Genomic DNA, 21,353 nt, shown 5'->3' with positions numbered 1-21,353 from the left:
ATTGTAGCCCAATCTTCACGATCTTCTGCACGCCTCCTCCATCTTCTTATTCCCATCTTTCTTAAATCCTCCTCCACATCATCCGGCCATCTTTTCCGGGATCTTCCTTTTCATGTTTCAGAATGTTTAGGGCTCCTGTTTTATTCATATTTCCGTTTGCATCTTCCATTTCCTCGCGTGGGTCGTTTGCCATTGTCATCAGTCCGGCTATTCTTGTCTATGAGTTTCGTAACGAGTTATTTTTCCGATATAGGGTTGTTAGCCCCATGATCAACCCCCAACCTGGAGGACCAGGGTATCCCTCTTAGTCTGGCCTATCACCTTTGACCTGTCCGGCTTGGGTGGCTTATGCTCCCGCCAGCATAGCTCTCAGGATCACCTAGGCACGCAAGCTCCCACATCGCGACAAGATGAAGATACCAGCGCGGGAGAAAGTAATTTTATTACAGTACTGTAATTAAAGCGTGTGGTACTGAATTTTAATTAAAAAAATCGAAATCAATGCATTAAATCCATCATCTGCTGTAACTCGATTCTCGGAACTGCTATTGTCAAAATAGGGTTTGCCTAGTAGCTCCCAGCACATATAGCAGGACAATTACTAATATCGACGGCTGAAAAGGGGGGTAAAAACAAAATATTAAAATACAATTTTGCCAGAGCACTTCGGTTAAGCCGGGTTTCGGTTACGCGAAGTTCGGTTAAGCGGGGTTCTACTGTACTTAGTTGTGTGTGTGTGTGGTTTTTTTTTCGTCAGAATGTTGCCACGGATTTCAGTCCCGTTTAATGACGTACGAGAATTTTTTAAGACGAGAAGGTTCCACGGCATGTAGAGTTACTTAGTTCATCATTCGGGTTGAAACGTATTGTTGTTTTCTGTACATTTCGTACAGTTTGCTGACGTTTCGAATACATTACAGTATTCTTTTTTAAGATGACTGAAATACCCCTACTCAATCCGAGGTAATCAGTTTACCATACGCTGATCGACTAATCGATAATTACTGCAATGTATTCGAAACGTCGTTAAACTGTACAAAATTCTCAGAAAAACACAACACGGTTCAAACCCACCAAAGGAAGAATGAAATAATCTAAAAAGTAGATGTCTCCAGTTTCTTCATATTTAGCAGCAGACCATTTGATTCTTTCGTCTAAAATGCAATATGTCTTTCTTCTCTTCGAACCTTCGAGATTCACATCCATCATGGCTATATGAAAATCAGATGTTTCAGCTTCTTTCTCCAAACAAGATACCAACTCCTTGAAGCAGGGATGAGGTCTTTAATCAGAAGGTTGGACTAGAATACCATCCTTCAACGGCATTATTGTTCCGTGTCGTTTTCCATGACAATTCCACAGCTCAAGTGGCATATGTGGATTATGCAGCCATTAGTCGTCGAAGTAGTCGAAAAAATCAAGTAAAATGAATGTCAAAATTTATTTTATTAAGGACTTTCTGTACATTGCGGGGTTCAGGCTACGAAGCATTCTTTTTCGCGAAATCACGCACAAATTAAGGCGAAAATATCATGCCTCTACTCATTACCTTCTTTATTTCAGCTACATATTTCTTGCGCATATTTTGACACTGTTTTCTGTCAATGTTTGAATATTTTAAGACTGCATCGTAGTAGTGTTTTTCTCTTTTTTCAATTTGCTTTACGTCGCACCGACACAAGTAGGTCTTACTACGACGAGCAGATGGAAATGCAAGAGAAGGAAGCGGCCGTGACCTTAAGTAAGTTACAGCCCCAGCATTTTTCTGGTGTGAAATTGGAAAACCACGGAAACCTTATTCAGGGTTGCCGACAGTGAAGGTCGTACGTTTCAGGGCTGCCGACAGTGAAAGTCGTACGAATTATCTCCCGAATGCAACCTCACAGTCGCGTGCCCCTAAACGCCCGGTAGTAACAGAAGAACTGAACTTCAAACCAGAATGCTCGCACAGGTGTGTGCGTCTTTCAACAGATGAGAAAGTCTTAAAACTCAACATAAATTGAGGCCAAGATTTATGATCAATGAGTTAATCTTTCACTCTGTTTAGGTGTTGAATCAATGTAGTAAAAGTTGATCAAGTTCTCGGGTAGATGTTGTTTGTCTTACGGCTACAAGAACTGTCACTGAAGACTTGTTTTTGTTACTCTCTCACCTAGTAGCGAGAAGAAAGTTGGATCTAAGCCAGCAGGGAGGTCGACAGGTCAAGGGCACGAGTGTGTTCTTCCTTATGATGTCACCAGGATCTAACCTGGTCACGTCTGTTGACTCACCTCCTACACTGCGCTGTATCGTGGATTACAGGACTCATACCACGCCCACGGCGACCAAATTCAGATTAGTACGACCTCCTGGAACAATCGCATTAAGAAACATAATATTTCATACATTTGCATAGAGATGCAGTTCTCAGCCTGTCTACGACAGAACCAGGCCTGTAATGCGGAGGGAGGAGGATTATAGGGAATTTCCTTCCCTCTTTTTCGCCGTACAACCCCATTATTAATAGAAAAGGTGGCTGTAAGGAGTCTTACATCAGTGGTAATACGGGGGTCGAGTCATAAGTCATGGCAACTATTTTTTTCTCGCGAACAGGAGACAACACGGGAAATCTAAGATATGCATTTGGAAATATAGAGCATATACTTATGCATAGTACCCGAAGACAAAATCTGACTTCAGGAGATTCTCGTAGGAAAGTGACAGAACACAGGCCATTGGTAAACATTTCTTTATTATGGTATAGACAGCAAATACACTAGACTACTTACAAAGGACAGGTCTCCACTGGTTCCAGACCTTCAAAATAACCCCCAAGGCTTCCACTGTGCGTTGCCAGCGGTCGGGCAGGCGCTGAATACCATTCCTGCATGTGTATCGCTAACGTGTGACTCCTCTCTCCGAAATGCTGTTGCGATGTGCTCTTGGTTAGCAAACCGTTGTCCACGTAATGGCTTCTTGACTTTGGGGATTAGATCATAGCCAGATGGGAGATCAGGCGAATAAGGCGGGTGTGGAAGAACCTCTCATCCCCACCGTTGTAAGCGACGCTGAACGATGGCATGGCAGTTGATACTCTACCCCGTTTGAACATCTCCACCCACCTCTCCACTGTTATATAGGGCATGGCATGCACACCTAAGGCTTTCCGCAGCTCTGCATGGCATTGGCGTGCATTTCTGCCGCGGAGAACTGCTATCGCTGCTCCTGTTGTTGACTTCCATTCTGTGACGCTCTCACTCACACACTGAACTTGGGGGCATGTTTAGACCCACACTGGTGTTTACATACACCATCTAGTGGCATCATACGCAAGTACATACCGTACGTTTCCAAATGCGCACCTTAGATTTTCCGTGTTGTCTCCTATTTGCGAGGGGGAAAAAAGGTTGCTATGACTTATGACTCGACCTACGTACTTTTTTCGTTTGTCCCGACTATGGACCACGAATTCAGCTTCATCTGTTTCTGGGCTTTAATCCTTATCCAGTACTCTTCTTCATCGTTTCATTCCGTAATCTCCTCCTTTCTTCTGTCTATGGCGCTTGGGTACGGGATCTAACTTTTTTCTTGAAACCTATTCGTGGCCTCGAATTGTAAACATCCCTGTTGCTTAATTCCGTTCCTTGTATTCCCATTCATTCTAGGTCCTTCTTCACCACCTGATACCAGCGCACCGTAGTTTTCCTGGTCTCAAAAAATCTTATTATCCGATTGGCCACTCTTCCCGGGTTCATTCTGTACATATGTCCGAAGAATATGGCTCTCCTCTTCCGGATGGTATCTGATGCCTGTTGCTCACGGTAAAATTTTCTGTCAAATTTATTGTACAATAATTTAATTTTATAAAATTTCTGTTGCTCACGGTCAAATTCAAGTTTTATAAAACCTTTGATAAAACTTTTCATAAAATAGGACATGTTCTATTCCGTAAAATGAATTTTACAAAACGAACCAGTCAGCGAAGCTGACATCACGATGATGCTGGCGCTACGTCGTGAGAAGATTGTGAAGCTCGATTGTAAACAAACACTTCTTTGTAAAATGGCACGACCCGGGTGGACTAAGGAAGGTGTTTTACTGGACGAATACCAGAATGATCCATATTTGTACGAGGTTAAAACGCCACTTTACCACAATAGAAATGCAAGAAGAGAGGCAGAAAACACAATCGCCGAATTCCTATATGAATCCTGGTCTTCTAACCTCAAGTAATTTTCGACCAACGACAGCAATCTTCTACCTTCTCTTCTTTTGATCCAATCCCGAGTCCAGCATTTCCTGCATTTCTTTTCTTCCTTTTTACCACCGTACAACATATAATTGCAGCCAAAGCAGCAAGTGTTGCTTTGTTTGTTGGAGCCATACTCTCAAACACACTGTAAGTTGAACAGCTGATTCTTCGTTTATAAGTTCATCGATAGATGGCAGTACATATACATCTTAGTTCAGAAGTGAGTTCATAGATGGTCATCCCGATGTTTCCACGAATTTTATAAAATAATTTTAACGTGAGCAACACAACTTGTTTTCACCAAATTTTTATAAAATAAATTGCACAACAAATTTTACGAAACATTTTACCGTGAGCAATAGGCATGAGATCTTTCCCATCTTGAGATATAATTCTTGGTTTCCCTTCTTTCTGTATGATCCATCCATCCTCTGTTCCTTGGGGTCTCAGTATCAGTGATAGTAACAGTTACGGGTATACCCGTGGAGCAAAAAGAGGTTAAAGAAGGTGCCGGGGTGAATGGGTCTATCTACAATATCAAAATTAATTTAAAACTTGAACTGAAGGTTATATTTCCTTAAAAACAACAACTCAACAAATAACATGTCAGGTACAAAAGCAATCTTGAAACAAGACTAAGAAAGTCCAAGATTCGTAATTTTTACAGATTCTGGGCTTCAAGCCCCTAGTTTTCCAATTTAACAAATGGAAGAGGTACTATTAGTTAAGGGCAGAAATCCCCTAGTTCAAGAGCACTTGCTACCAAAATTCATAATCTAACCTTACAGAGGCACTCGTTACTATTACAAGACTTGGAAAAGAGCTAACAGGCTCTCAGTTCCTTACTGCCCACTCAAGGCAACGTTACACACAACTCTTACACTCTCTAGCCTCTCTAGGCCCAATTTACAATTGACATTACTTTTACACGGGTATTCATAACCCAACCTACTGGGGCTTCATGGAAAAAGAACAGGTTAGATAACTGGCCCAAACACAAAATGAATAGAGGCGTACACTTGCACTCCTAGATAATAAAGAATAAAATCCTAACGGGGCACTTGGCCCAGAGATACAGGGGCTAATCCCAAGCTACTGAGGTGACACGAATAAAGATTGAATTAATGCATTACGGAAAGGGAGGAAACAGTTACAAAACGTAGTCACCTCAAACCAAGATGAAGGGGAGCTCGAGAGGGTGGATCACTCTATATCCCCGATTTACAGTTAAAGCTTTATGAGGTTTTACATTAGCCAAATTAAAGTTTAGAAAAGTAGGTTACATAGTTAAAGATTCGGACCTTTCCCCTCGGATTAAGCTGCGGAGATAGCTACAACAAGAAGGATGTAATTAATGTGGCCATTACCTTATAGATGTTCTAGCTACCGACGAAAGAGGCCGCCCGCCTCCTGCTTAAGCACACACACACTCAGATAGACGACGATCAATTGGCCAGGAAACATGAAAAGCCGCAGTTTATATACCCTCAGGGAAGGTTCGAGATCATTCAAGACTAATCAGGACACACCCTCTTAATTTTATTGGTTAAGTTCAAAAGTAACACTCAAAATAGAACAAGAAACCGGTGATAGGTTGAAAATTAATTACAGAAATTTTTCACTGGCCAGATTCAAAACTGGCGGAAAGAAAAGGAAGTATTGCTAACCCAAAAATAAATAAACATAGATCAGTTACAACAACCTAGAAATACAAAACGTCTTTAAATTATAAGTTCTTCCACCTTGAACCACAGTGCATGATCATAGCTTTTAGTAGTGTCATCTGTAGAAAAATGTCCAAACTTCTTGATGTATATCAAAACAAAACAAGGAGAAATTCGGTCAGTTTAGGAAACTGCACAATAACAAAATTACTTAATATTTCAGTGGAGACATCTGATTAAAGTTCCCAGTTTCATTGTTTGACCAATAGAGGAGTTCATTTAGGCGCTAGTTTTGAATGCGCGGCGCTGAAGTGTACCTCCCGGTTCAGTAATAATAATAATAATAATAATAATAATAATAATAATAATAATAATAATAATAATAATAATACATCATAAAAACTTAAAGGAACAATTAGAGATTAAAAAAAGGAAAATCAGAATTAAAAATGAAATATCTTACCCCAAAACCAACTAAGAAATGTATTTTAAAATTTCTAAACTTAGTGATACAATGGGACTGCGACGAATTCAATTTTTAAGACATTTAGAAAGAATGAATAACGCAAGACTCACTTATCGAATACACAAATTTCTGCAAATCAAACGTACGAGATCAAAATTGGAAGACCTCACTGAATTAGGATCACCAAATCTGCAGAATAGAAATGTAGTCAGGAAAATTCTTCACACGAGGGGATTTGAGAAAGATGAGAAGAAATCAACACGACGAACTTCGTCGGAGGAACAGAAATCACAACAATCGATGAAAATGAAGGACTATTGGGCAAGGAGGAAAACTCGACATATGTTGATTCCGCGTGGTCCTAAGTGATCCATTCGCGCAGAATAATAATAATAAGAAGAATAAGAGGAAGAATAAGAATACGAATAAATCCACAGTCTGTTTCCAGTCAACCGACCAATGGAATGAATATAGCGCTGAGGATAGGAAGTTGTGGGCCGATAACCTAGGTCTTAGGCCCCTTTAAACAACAAGCACCATCATCCAGGAAGTTGTGCCGGTTGGCGAAGCCTGTCGCACTTCTTTGAGGCAGTGATTAATGGATAACAAATGAAATGAAATGTCTGTGGAGACCTTTGCTGGAATGAAAGATGAGAATGGAAACCAGAGTAACCGGAGAAAACCTACCCCGCCTCCACTTTGTCCAGCAAAAATATAGGTTTGAACCACGGACTCCATTTGTGAGAGGCTGACGGTCTGCTGTCTGAGCCTCGGAAGGAACCTACGATAATAATAATAATAATAATAATAATAATAATAATAATAATAATAATAATCCGCGGACTATATAGCTAATTAAGGCCCTTGCCCTGCCAAGGCGACTGGTGCCCAGCCAGATGGGCTCCAGGAGACAACTGGCTCGATCCATAGCGAGAGTGGAAAATTCAGACATCAAATGAGTCAAGACTGCGTTGGTGGTGATCAATCAAGGACGCTTATTGAACTCACCAAAGAAATCACTGCTCCTATTGAGACAGGAGACTGGCTACTAACATGGCACACGTCACAGAACTGCAAAGGAATCAAACTTATGTGTTTTTATTTACATAACTGCCTCCCAATGGAGGTAGCCCGAAAGGACTCAGTATACCCACAATACACTAATTATAAACACTAAAATGATAATTACAATGTTAACAATTTAGGAAATATAAATGTATTGTTAAACAACATGTAGGGGTATGGATTAAGACGATGATTCAGAATTTGACAACTCCTCCTTAGGACTATGGTTACTATCTCAACTCGTACGGAAGTTGGAATGTTATATTTTTTACGAAGTTGTTTAAAAGGGCAAGGTATAGGCTTATCACCTCGTGCTCCAATCAGCAGACCTATTATATAAATGGATTTGATCTTTGAAATAATTCATAATGATTCATAACGATGGTGTGATGTTCCCCTATCACAAAATTCTAAGACATGCTCAAGTGATACGTTCTCGGTGCAGTGTCTGTCTTCGATCATTAATGCTCTAAGGTGTCTGCATCGGGTACCGTCTAAGAATCTTCCTGGAATGGTCCGGATAGCTGCCACGTTTGCATTCATTTTAAGACAGGTTATGAATTCTGATGTGGATAATACAGCTTTGTTAACAATCCACTTGGTATAGAGCCAGATATATCTGCGAAAACTTCAACACCTCTATCTCGTCGAGGTCATGTCTTTCAAGTTTCAAATTTGCGAGTTCTTAACTTCAGGTTGAGGAAGACGGATGTTTACACGAAGCTTAGAGTCCTGAAGCTGTTTTACAATTTGCTTTACGTCGCACCGACACGGGTGGGAATTATGGCGACGATGGGATAGGAAAGGGCTAGGAGTGGGAAGGAAGCGCCCGGTGGCCTCAATTAAGATACAGCTCCGGCATTTGCCTGGTGCGAAATTGGGAAACCACGGAAAACCATCTTCAGGGCTGCCGACAGTGGAGCTCGAACCCACTATCTCCCGAATGCAAGATCGCAGCTGCACGCCTCTAACCGCACGGCCAACTCGCCTGGTAGTCTTGAATCTTGGAGTCCTTCCTGAAGTGGGCGTAGGACACTGATATGTCGATTATTGCCTTAATTAAGCAGATGCATATGTTATATTGTTGTAAAAGGCTTCCCAGATAGGTCGTATTAACCCAAGGCCTCTTACATCCTTGTCACAACACAGCATTATATTGGGAATATCAGCAGGCCAAAATAACATTTCTTTGATAGAGCTGCGAATTAATATATCAACGTCCTCCAAGAACAATTGAGACAGTTGGTGTAATGACGCCATTTGCAAGGAATAAACAAGCCTTGGTCATAAAAACTGATTGACAACATTTGTTTTCTGGTCAGGCCGTAACATTGGAGAAGACACTAAAACCTCCAAGTCATTTCGAAGTTTCATTATTATTTTGCCCTGATTAAATTTTGTTTCATCACTGAAAGTAACTCCCAGATATTTTATGTTTTCATCAGGTTTAATTCATTCAGTTGAATAGAGCGCATGCAGCGCAGGAATTGAACTGAACCAACCACACGCGAAAACAATAGTTACACTGTAATTCAGAACAGATGCACACATTTATTATTACTGGTTCAAAAGTTGAAAGTCATTAAAATTGTAAAAGTCTGTATAGATCGAACAGTATTTAATAACTATTCTTTTTTGTTAGGGGCTACTATGGACCACGTTAAGCATCATTCATTTCTGGTTCTTCTTCTTTCGATCAGACGAGTATTTCTTCATGCTTTCGGAATGGGCTTCTTTACCTTCTTGCGACCAGATGCTGTCGGTCCGTTTCCTGTTCGTGTGATCTTGGTTGATCGTTTGATCTCGGAATCCCGTAATTTTGTTGATGGTCTTCCTATAATAATATACAAGGTTATTACAAATGATTGAAGCGATTTCATAAATTCACTGTAGCTCCATGAATTGACACATGTTCTCGAAACTCAACAGTCATGTAGAAAAACTCTAAAAGTTTTGGTCTGCTGAAGTCGCATTTCAGATTTCTGCCACGAGAGCGTAGAAGTAGTGAGCAGTGAGACAAGATGGCGACAGGAGCCGAGAAAGCGTTTGTTGTGCTTCAATTGCACTCGCATCAGTCTGTCATAACAGTGCAACGACACTTCAGGACGAAGTACCACAAAGACCCACCAACTGCTAACTCCATTCGGCTGGTATGTGCAGTTTAAATCTTCAGGATGCCTCTGTAAGGGGAAATCAACGAGTCGACCTGCACTGACTGAAGAAACGGTTGATCGCGTGCGGGCAAGTTTCACACGTAGCCCACAGAAGTCGACGGAGAGAGCAGAGAGCTGAACATACCACAGACGATCGTTTGGAAAATCTTACGGAAACGACTAAAGTAGGAGCCTTACCGCTTACAATTGCTACAAGACCTGACTCCCGATAACAAAGTCAAATGAACTGAACCTTCGGCGCGGTTACAACAGTGTATGGAAGAGGATGAGTTTAGTACGAAACTTGTCTTCAGTGATGAAGCAACATTTTTGTTAATGGTGCAGTGAACAGACACAATGTGCAAATCTGGGGGGGGGGGGAGGGGGGTAGAGAATCCTCACGCTATCGTGCAGCACATTCGAAATTCACAGAAAGTTAATGTGTTTTGTGCAGTCTCGCGGTTCAAAATGTACGGCCCCTTTTCCTTCTGCGAAAAATCCATTACAGGACACGTGTATCTGGACAAGCTGGAAAATAGGCTCATGCCTTAACTGGAGGACAGCGCGGACTTCACCTTCCAACAGGATGGTGCTCCACTCCATTTCCATGATGATGTTCGTCAATTCTTAAACAGAAGATTGCCAAAACGATGGATCGGTCGTGGTGGAGCTGATGATCAGCAATACATGTCATGGCCTCCACGCTCTCCTGAGCTAACCCCATGCGATTTCTTTGTGTCGGGTTACGTGAAAGACTCAGTGTTTACACCTCCTCTCCCAACAAACCTGCCAGAACTGCGAGCTCGCATCAACCGTGCTAGGGACATGCTGCGCCGAGTGTGGGACGAACTTGATTATAGGCTTGATGCCTGCAGAATTACTAAAGGGGCACATATCGAACATTTGTAACTGTCAAAAGAACTTTTTGAGTTTTTTTAAGTGTGTGCAAAGCCTTGTGACAATATGTCAAATAATAACGTTATTGTAGAGCTTTGGAATAGCTCAAATCATGTGTAATAGCCCTGTATATTACTAGCAAAATAATGTACTCGTGGTTCGCTGCGGTATTCTACCTTGTATACGGAGTACTACGTAAGTTACTGTACACCCAGTGAGTAAGATTGTATTAAATTGCATGTCTCTTAGCGCTATCCGAGAAACAAAACGGGGACGACCCCATACGTTGTTTCCAATGTAAGGTGCATGTTGAGGAAATTTTTATGGTAATCGCAGGTCACATTTCTTACTGCCATTCACAGATGGATAGTTTTCATTATAATGACAGGCTCCCTTTCCTAATTCCAGTCAAAATCGAGCTGGAGAGATCTGACTATAATCGAGAAACGTTGCGCTATCTAAAGTAGAAAGAATCAAGATACGGCAATAAAGCATAGGACCAAAGTTGAAGATTTTACCAAATAGAGCAACGATCGTGTAATCTGCTTTGTGAAATGACTTACCGTTTAGAAAGCAGTTGCCACGAAACGAAGGTCTGCACCGTTATTGAAATTGCCTCAATGCGAAGTTTTGTACATAACTAAAGTTGTTTAAATGGAACGGACGTTTCAAATATAGTCCACGGATTTTACAGGAAATCAATGTGTTAGTATAAGAGAAAATGGAAGAAAACTGTTGTGGTTTCGCTATAAACCCCCATTATATACATTAATTTTTAAATCATATGCATGTCTAAACCTTCTCCTGGGTGAGTATACTTTATATATAAAGATTGGTCGAGATCTATCCAGCCGTTTTGCCGTGATGGTGGAACAGACGGACAAACAGACACGAACGCTAAAAACCACCGATACGGTCTTGAGTTGATCTAAATCGGATAAATACCTGAAAAATTGGCGAAACAAACGAAATTAAAGATAGCGGACGCCCTACACCTTTATTTATATAGATATACTGCATCCTGTAGTATGTTATTTTCCATCATGTACAAATGTATTCCTTTAAGCCAATTAATTTGCGTCTTTCTGCTCTCCATGTGTTCGAGAATTCTCTTAGCTGTCCTCTCTGGCGGCATTCTTTGAGGCGTTCTTAACAAACGAAGCTTTCTCTTTTTAAATGTTGTGATTTTCTCTGCCTTTTTGCATAATTACGCATTTGGTCGCAGTCAAAATTCTTGTCCCACTTCCTAGACCCTAGTATTTTCCTCGAGGTTTTTCTAGTTTTTTCTCAATGTTTTCTAGTATTTATTATAATTCTTTTATTTATTAATACGTTCATCCTCCAGGGTTGGGTTTTCCCTTGGACTCAGCGAGGTATCTCACCTACCGCCTCAACGGCAGTGTCCTGGAGCGTGAGACATTGGGTCGGGGATACAACCGGGGAGGAAGACCAGTACCTTGCCCAGGCGGTCTCACCCGCTATGCTGAACAGGGGCCTTGTGGAGGAAAGAGAAGATTGGAAGGGATAGACAAGGAAGAGAGAAAGAAGCAGCCGTGGCCTTAAGTTAGGTACCATTCCAGCATTTGCCTGGAGGAGAAGTGGGGAACCACGTAAAACCTCTTCGAGGATGGCTGAGGTGGGAATCGAATCCCCTCAACTCAGTTGGCCTGCCGAATCTGAGTGGACCCCGTTTCAGCCCTCGCACCACTTTTCAAATTTCGTGGCAGAGCCGGGAATGGAACCCGGACATTATTATTATTATTATTATTATTATTATTATTATTATTATTATTATTATTATTATTATTATTATTATTATTATTATTACAGAAACGGAAGGAGGATAAAAAGTTCATGTTCCGTTAATACTTCTTCATTAGTGATTTTCTCTACAGGTGACAATTCTTAATTTGCACTAATTAGCGAAAGTTGTCCGCTGCTTACAATCATAAAAATAAGGTCTGTTCTTTAGGATTTCTGCACCTACCTGACAATTTCCACTCCATCTAGAACACAATCTCGCCAACGAGCTTTGTTTCGTCCCACGTGCAGTGTATGTGTTGACAGCTAGGGTGCAATGAATTTCTCACGGGGCTGGAAGGTGTTTCATTTCACCTCATGGCACACGACGTCACTCCAGGCACGATGTTTTAGAGATGAGCTGTCTAGTTCCCTTCGATAGGGGTCACCATGACCTGGGGAGATACATGTCGAACGCCCTCTGCAATCATTTTCACGTTACAACAATCAGTAAACTGAGTTGGTTAAGGAGAATTGAATACTCACGACCGCATTGTATTCGAAATAAAGTTACAATGTTCCGTACATGTTAAAGTGATGGAAATTATAGTCTCCGCCATGTAAGCTTATACAGTAAGGGTTCAACCATACTCCTTTTCCCCTGTTAATAATGAAGGTTATAGGTTATAGGTTCGATTCAGTATCGTTAACCATACACTTCAGGGACAATACTCACCGATACGATGTCTTACTATTAATCTTGCACGTTAGCATTATGTAGTCATGATTTTTTCGTGACTTGCGGCAGCCCTGAGGATGGTTTTCCGTGGTTTGCCATTTTCAAACTAGGCAAAGGCTGTATTGCCGTATTGTGAAATATCACTAGTGTTAAATCTGCGGGCATAAGAAAAGCAGAACTGTGGCATGTGCGAGTAATGCTTTTAATAACGCAGTTACCGAGCTCGATAGCTGCAGTCGCTTAAGTGCGGCCAGGATCCAGTATTCGGGAGATAGTGGGTTCGAGCCCAACTGTCGGCAGCCCTGAAGATGGCTTTCCGTGGTTTCACATTTTCACACCATCGTCGCTATAAGAAATATCTGTGTCGGTGCGACGTAAAACAAATAGCAAAAAAGTATATAAATAAATAAATGAATAAATAAATAAATAAATAAATAAATAAATAAATAAATAAATAAATAAATAAATAAATAAATAAATAAATAAATAAAATAACGTAGATGGTGTTAAATGATGAATGCATAATACCGTCTTCCTTCGTCCAATTCGTATGTACAGAATGCAATAGGATGTACACTGACTGAGCAAATGTCATGGGATAGCGGAGCACTGATGTGCAGGTGTGTTGTCTGCGCACCACACGCCCCCTGTGCCAGCGGCAGTTGTATAGAAGACCTTGTGAGCAGTGACTGTGCATGTGACAGGTGTAACATGGAACGTCGTCGTGAGCTGACACCGTTCGAACAGGGTATGGTGGTCGGTGCCCGATGGATTGGAAGTGCGATTTCGGAAGTGGTGCGGGAATTCGGTTTCACACAATCAACCGTGTCCAGGGTGTATCGTGAATGGTTGAACGCAGGTGTCACCGTCCACAACAGACGAACGACCGGCCGTCCAGCCACCCTCGATGATCGTGACCGGCGACATGTGAGACGGATTGTCAATAGTGACAGACGGGCAACCGTGCAACAAATCACGGCTCAATTCAACACAGTCCGTGCTAGACGCGTCTCCCAGTGGACAATCCGTAGGAACATGGGTTCTATGGGGTATGGGAGCCGGCGCCGCACACGGGTGCCACTGTTAACCCAACGTCATCGGGCACAACGACGCGCATTTTTCGCCAGTTACCAGGTATGGACACTGGAACAATGGCGTAACGTGATATGGTCGGATGAATCACGATTTCAACTGCACCATGCCGATGGAAGGCACCGTGTATGGCGCAGACCACATGAAGCGATGGATCCCGCCTGCCTCGAAGGTGTAGTCCAGGGCGCTGGTGTCTCTGTTATGGTCTGGGGTGCATTTTCCTGGTATGGAATGGGCCCCTAGTTGTTCTGGAAGAGACTTTGAATGGTACGCGGTATGTTGAGCTGCTCAGAGAACATCTCCACCCATGTTTGGCCTTCCAGCGCCCAGACGGTTCTGCGGTGTTTCAACATGATAACGCGCCGCCACATCGCTCCCACGTCGCCCGGGAATGGTTCCAGGAACATGCAGCGGAGATCCAACGACTGCCAAGGCCACCAAGGAGCCCCGATATGAACCCTATCGAGCATATCTGGGATGTCCTGGAACGCGGGCTCCGTGCCATGGATCCTGCACCCACGAACAGACCAGCATTGGCGGCCGCTCTGCAAAGGATTTGGTGTCAGCTGCGTCCAGAGGACTACCAGGGACTTGTCGACTCACTTCCACGGCGTCTCACTGCAGTTCGCAGGGCCAGAGGAGGCCCCACACGTTATTAGGTGACTATCCCATGACATTTGCTAAATCAGTGTATAAGAAGCAAGACAGATTTGTGCAAGAACTCCTCCGTTACCACCTCTATAAAGATTAATTCAGTTGAACTGGAAGGAAATTTCCTTTTCAACCTAACCTAACTTAACCTTATCTTGTCTCGACCTTAGCATGGTTTGCAGACCTAGCTTTTGTATAGTCTTATTGTCTTACGGCATATGTACTATACGCGAACTTTTTCTTGAGCCCGATTTTTACGGGGCGAGGGGTAAGGAGGGAGCGCTGACGGTTCCGGTTATACAGCCAACTGGATGGAAATGAAATCTGAATTGAATCGATAATATGATCGATCGATATGAATTTTCTAAACATTTATTATCTTACGCCAACAACACTGTCAGACATATATTATTTAACATTATATAACATTTCTCGATGCGAATCTTGTTCCTAGCATGGATTATGTAGTTTGGCTTTGCTGTGTAAACATCAGTACTAATTTGTAAAGTGTACGCCAGATATCACACAGCGATGCATAGTTTGTGTTTCAAAGGTTGCCAATATGGATGTCGAAGAAAACCGAGGTCTACCGATTCAGCACTAAGGAGCTCAGGGCTCAAGAAAAGGTTCGCGTATAGAACATGTAATACATATGCTTGTGTGTTTTAGTACAGCGTGGTTTCTCTTCAGTCCGACAAGTAACAGAAAATTTCAAGAAAGGGGCTGAGTTATTTACCGAGCTCGATAGCTGCAGTCGCTTAAGTGCGGCCAGTATCCAGTATTCGGGAGATAGTAGGTTCGAACCCCACTGTCGGCAGCCCTGAGGATGGTTTTCCGTGGTTTCCCATTTTCACACCAGGCAAATGCTGGGGCTGTACCTTAAGTAAGGCCACGGCCGCTTCCTTCCCACTCCTAGCCCTTTCCTGTCCCATTGTCGCCATAAGACCTATCTGTGTCGGTGCGACGTAAAGCAACTAGCTGAGTTATTTACATCAGGCAAACACCAAATAATAGGTTATAGTAATGCGTTATCAAAATAAGAGGAGATTTAAGATGGATTGCCGAAATCACGTGCTGAATACTTCTAGCTGACTTGTTCGATTTGTGAAGTGTGAATGAGTACGTGAAAGACCTTATTTTCATAAAAATAAGAAATGTATTTGCTAGCTATAGGTTTTTACTGTGTTTTCTTCTTTTATTATTTTTTTTTTTTTTTGCTAGCGGCTTTACGTCACACCGACACAGATAGGTCTTATGGCGACGATGGGATTGGAAAGGCCTAGGAGTTGGAAAGAAGCGGCCGTGGTCTTAATTAAGGTACATCCCAGCATTTGCCTGGTGTGAAAATGGGAAACCACTGAAAACCATCTTCAGGGCTGCCGACAGTGGTATTAAACCCACTATCTCCCGGGTGCAAGCTCACAGCCGTGCGCACCTAACCGCACGGTCAACTCGCCCGGTTTTATTATTACTAGTGTTAGTTTAATAATTATGATAATGTTCATTTATATTGGCATGTTGTGCATTCTATAATTATTTCTTTTATTACTATCTCCATATTTGCTATTAGTAGTCTACTGTATTTATCATCATCTGTTTACCCTCCAGGTTCGGTTTTTCCCTCGGACTTAGCGAGGGATCCCACCTCTACCGCCTCAAGGGCAGTGTCCTGGAGCTTCAGACTCTTGGTCGGGGGATACAACTGGGGAGTATGACCAGTACCTCGCCCAGGCGGCCTCACCTGCTATGCAGAACAGGGGCCTTGTGGAGGGATGGGAAGATTGGAAGGGATAGGCAAGGACGAGGGAAGGAAGCGGCCGTGGCCTTAAGTTAGGTACCATCCCGGCATTCGCCTGGAGGAGAAGTGGGAAACCACGGAAAACCACTTCCAGGATGGCTGAGGTGGGAATCGAACCTACCTCTACTCAGTTGACCTCCCGAGGCTGAGTGGACCCCGTTCCAGCCCTCGTACCACTTTTCAAATTTCGTGGCAGAGCCGGGAATCGAACCCGAGCCTCCGGGGGTGGCAGTTAATCACGCTAACCACTACACCACAGAGGCGGACTAGTACTGTATTGCATAACGAAATCGGTCATAGCCATACAAAGAGCACACCAGGGGGAATCGTCCAGACAGGAACACAATACTGGCGTTGGGACACAAGTTGGAAACAACTTGGCAACCGGCAAGCATCGTTCGTTTCTACTCCCGACTGTTGCTGTGGACGATCATGAGTGACTACAACGATCTTTATGTCGTCTGTCATAGGGCACCGGGTACTCAAACGCGATGTGTCAGAGAGCTGCCAACAAGCCATCTGGTCACGAGCTACTTGAGCCAGATTTGTTGATAGTTATGTCTCGTTATTTCAATATGGAACCAGTCAAGTTGGCAGTAGTGCGGCGATATAGTCTTAGGTGACGAGTTCTATACAGCACAATGGGCGACTTGCGCGCGTGATGGCAGTAGTGCCAGACCTATAGCTTTGATCCTTTTCAATAGAATAAATATGACCTACACGGTCATAGCTCAATTGGTAGCGCAACCGACGCGAAATCGGGAGGGTGTGGGTTCGGATCCCACAGGTAATTTTTGTTCTGTACTTAAATGAAATGGTCCGCCTCTGTGGTGTAGTGGTTAGCGTGATTAGCTGCCACCCCCGGAGGCCCGGGTTCGATTCCCGGCTCTGCCACGAAATTTGAAAAGTGGTACGAGGGCTAGAACGGGGTCCACTCAGCCTCGGGAGGTCAACTGAGTAGAGGTGGGTTCGATTCCCACCTCAGCCATCCTGGAAGTGGTTTTCCGTGGTTTCCCACTTCTCCTCCAGGCGAATGCCGGGATGGTACCTAATGGTAAGGCCGCTTCCTTCCCTCTTCCTTGCCTATCCCTTCTAGTCTTCCCATCCCTCCACAAGGCCCCTGTTCAGCATAGCAGGTGAGGCCGCCTGGGCGAGGTACTGGTCATACTCCCCAGTTGTATCCCCCGACCAAGAGTCTGAAGCTCCAGGACACTGCCCTTGAGGCGGTAGAGGTGGGATCCCTCGCTAAGTCCGAGGGAAAAACCGAACCTGGAGGGTAAACAGATGATGATGATGATGACTTAAATGAAATGAAATGTCGTATGGCTTTTAGTGCCGGGATATCCCAGGACGGGTTCGGCTCGCCAGGTGCAGGTCTTTCTATTCGACACCCGTAGGTGACCTGCGCGTCGTGATGAGGATGAAATGATGATGAAGACAACACATACACCCAGCCCCCGTGCCGTAGGAATTAACCAATTGAGGTTAAAATCCCCGATCCGACCGGGAATCGAACCCGGGACCCACTGAACCGAAGGCCAGTACGCTGACCGTTCAGCCAACGAGTCGGACTGTACTTAAATCAACACGTACTATATGTATAGAACACGACCTAATAGGCTGAAACTTTATTTCTACTCAGTTGGTGAAGCTCTAACATCACTAATGATCAAGCTTATGTAAGTGAATGCGGCAAAGTTAACCGGCATTTAAAAGTGCTGAGTAGACTGACTGTCATGTAAAAGGACGTCTTTCGAAACAAAATACCATTGATATTATTGCTCCCTCAGTGGATCAGGGGTACAATGTCAGCCTCAATATACTAAGATCACGGGTTCAAACCCCACAGAAGGAATCGGATAATTGAAGTGCGGAACTAAGTCCATTTGGCATTCCATATCGGAAGATGTCCGCATGTAAAACATCTCTGGTGACACATTTCGTGTTAACCCGATTTTTAAAAATCTCTGATACAGGGATAAAGTTTTAAGTCATGGATATGTTTTTCTGCTTAGAAGATGAACGAGCTACTTCATATCGGCAATTCTATGCTTTTCCGTGTAGTACGAGAGTCTGTACTAGATTACAGGAGTATAAAGGTTTAATTATTTTTCGTGAAGAAATGAGCTTGCATTCTTATAGCAATGCAATATAATACAGGGTAATTCACATAAAACTCGTGATTATCTCTCGTCCATTATTTGAATAAGAATACACCGATTGTTTTCAGTTCTCAAATCAAGTAATCCCATACACTGAACCATACTATAATTGTGGTCCTTCCACAGTCTTATAAGCCCCCTTCTTTGCATCCTCACTACAACCCCTAAATACCCTCATAACTACGTGAAGAGAGATATGTAACCTTTCTTTACAGTCCCGTTTATGCGATTATCCCAATGAAGATCTTTGCTTATATTAACACCTAGGCGCTTACGTTTACACTCACACCCCATCAACGCTGTAAATGAAACTGAGAGGGAAACTCACAACCTGACTTTTCACCCCTTTTACCAACGTACTAATACCTGCAGTTATGAACAATGCGTGAAACGCAAGGGTGCACATTGTGCATGTTAGAAACTTGTTGTTTGTTATAAGGATGTATCTTGATGTTCAGAGCATGTTCGTAATTTCAGCAGTTTGTTTTCGGCATACTGTACTACAAATACACACACAACAGTCCAAACACCACAGGAACGCAGACAAGACACACAGCCGGCTATGTGAACGATGTTGATCCACGAAATATCACTGGAATATTTGTCACAAACGAAAGGTAATCATTGATTTACTCAAATAAAGTCTCAAATCCCAGGTTGATTAACAAATACCGTCGTTACTAGCAAGAAATATGTATACGTATTTACTGGCTGTAAATAGGAGTCCATGGTGGTGTATTACGCTGCTTGCGCCGTCTTTTGTTTCTTTCTTGAGGTCCAGGGCTGGCACCGATGAACGGGAGTGCTATGTCTGCGATTTTTGTTATCTTTGGCACCAACGAGCTCTCTTTCTAGCGAATGGGAGTGCGGGTATTTTGTTGAAAAATAGTATGATCCCTGGACCAATACATCTATATACTGTATATGTTAAAAGGAAAATAGCATGATCCCTGGACCAATAAATCATTTAATGAATCAGTTAATGCACATAAAGTGACAGCCCATCAAATTACATCGAATGGGAAACATCAATAAAACGACACCAAAGAACTTCAGTGAGCAAAGACATCACAGACGACAGTGTTGGACAAACAAAACACTTACGGAAACGCTGCGACGTAGCAGAAATAGTTGTTGTAAGGCAGTAAAGTATGCATTCTCTAAAACAAAATATTTCGTATTATTTCTTAATCAACCTGGGATTTGAGACTTTATTTGAGTAAAAGCAATTACTATCTTCCATTTGTGGCACATATTACAGTGATATTTCGTCGATCAACATCATTCAGATAACCCACACAGCCATTTCCCCTGCGGAACAAAATTGGTTTCCTTTACGTTAATCGCATGACGGGCTTCGCTTTCAGTCTTCAGCCCTCCCCAGATCTCCGTCTGAATACAGAGAGTTCGGATGACAAAACGACGCCACGTGGTGCCCACAGTTTGATGTGCATTTTTATCGAGTTAGAGATGTCCATTTGTCATCCGCTCGCTTTGTGACAGGAAGAATAAAGAGGCTCACACTATCTCTGGCTGCTTTATAACAGGGGGGGAGGGGGGGGGGACGTTTCAACGAGCTCACTAATGCCGATCTCTAAGGGCGCTGTAATCCCAACACTTGTGTTATAGATACTGCAGGGATCTGCTATAAAGCCTTGTTTATAAACCCGAGCGAAAACGAATCTTTATTACAGGTTAATCGCACTTTGATGTTACAAAATAGGTATTTGCTATAACCAGATATTCGTTTAATATCTAAGAAGCGCTGTAACGCGCGGCACAAATATAAATATAACATCTGACCCCCGATTTATGCCTCATCCTGCTCATCAATCAGAATTTCTTATTTTTTTAATAACACGTTCAACAAACACATTCGAGCGGTTACGATACTGGGAGTTAGCTTACAGTAAAATATTCTTTTTCCTGTATTGGCTAGCATTCCGTCGGCTGTAACTATCTATTCAAAGGACAAGAAATAACCAATTTTTTTCTGATTCGTCACGTTTTATACTGTCAATAACAGACAATAACCGCTTCTCGTGGACATTTTACTTAATGGATTTCAGTGGTTTTATTCTCTTCTCCACAAATAACAGTGTGGGTATCGGTTTGTGTTCACATCCGGGATTCAATGCGTTGGCGGGTTGAGGCATGTATCATCATATTCTAAGCCTTGTCGCATGTCTATCTTGAGTCAGTCTTTTCAACTCATCGTAGGTCTTGCAGTTCATCTTCAGAAGCAGGTTCTTGAAATATGACGCTCTGGGTCGTCCTCTTCTTCTTTTCCCAGCAATTATTGCTTCAGTGATGTCACAAAGGAACTCCTCATGCTGCAGAATGTGACCAATAAATTTTATTTTCCTTTTTTCAATTTCAGCTACCAGACTCCACTTTTCTCCTATCTCTCTAAGGACTTCGGTATTGCTCTTCATTTCAGTCCAACTTATCCTCTGCATTCTCCTCCAGATCCACATTTCAACTGCCTCTAGTCTTTCCTTTTCCTGGCTCTTCTATTGCACAGCGTACAGAAGCACGCTCCATACAAAGATTTATGCAGAGGCCCTCCGAGTTTGGATATCTATATGTTTGCTTGCCAGCAGATGCTTTTTATCGTTGAAGGCTCTCTTTGCCATAGCTATCCTTTTCGCGACTTCTGATATTCTCCGATTTCTAAGTATCAAAACTGTTTCAC

The sequence above is a fragment of the Anabrus simplex genome, chromosome 7 (assembly GCF_040414725.1).
Source record: "Anabrus simplex isolate iqAnaSimp1 chromosome 7, ASM4041472v1, whole genome shotgun sequence".
NCBI lineage: Eukaryota > Metazoa > Arthropoda > Insecta > Orthoptera > Tettigoniidae > Anabrus > Anabrus simplex.
Note: the sequence above shows the minus strand (reverse complement) of the source record.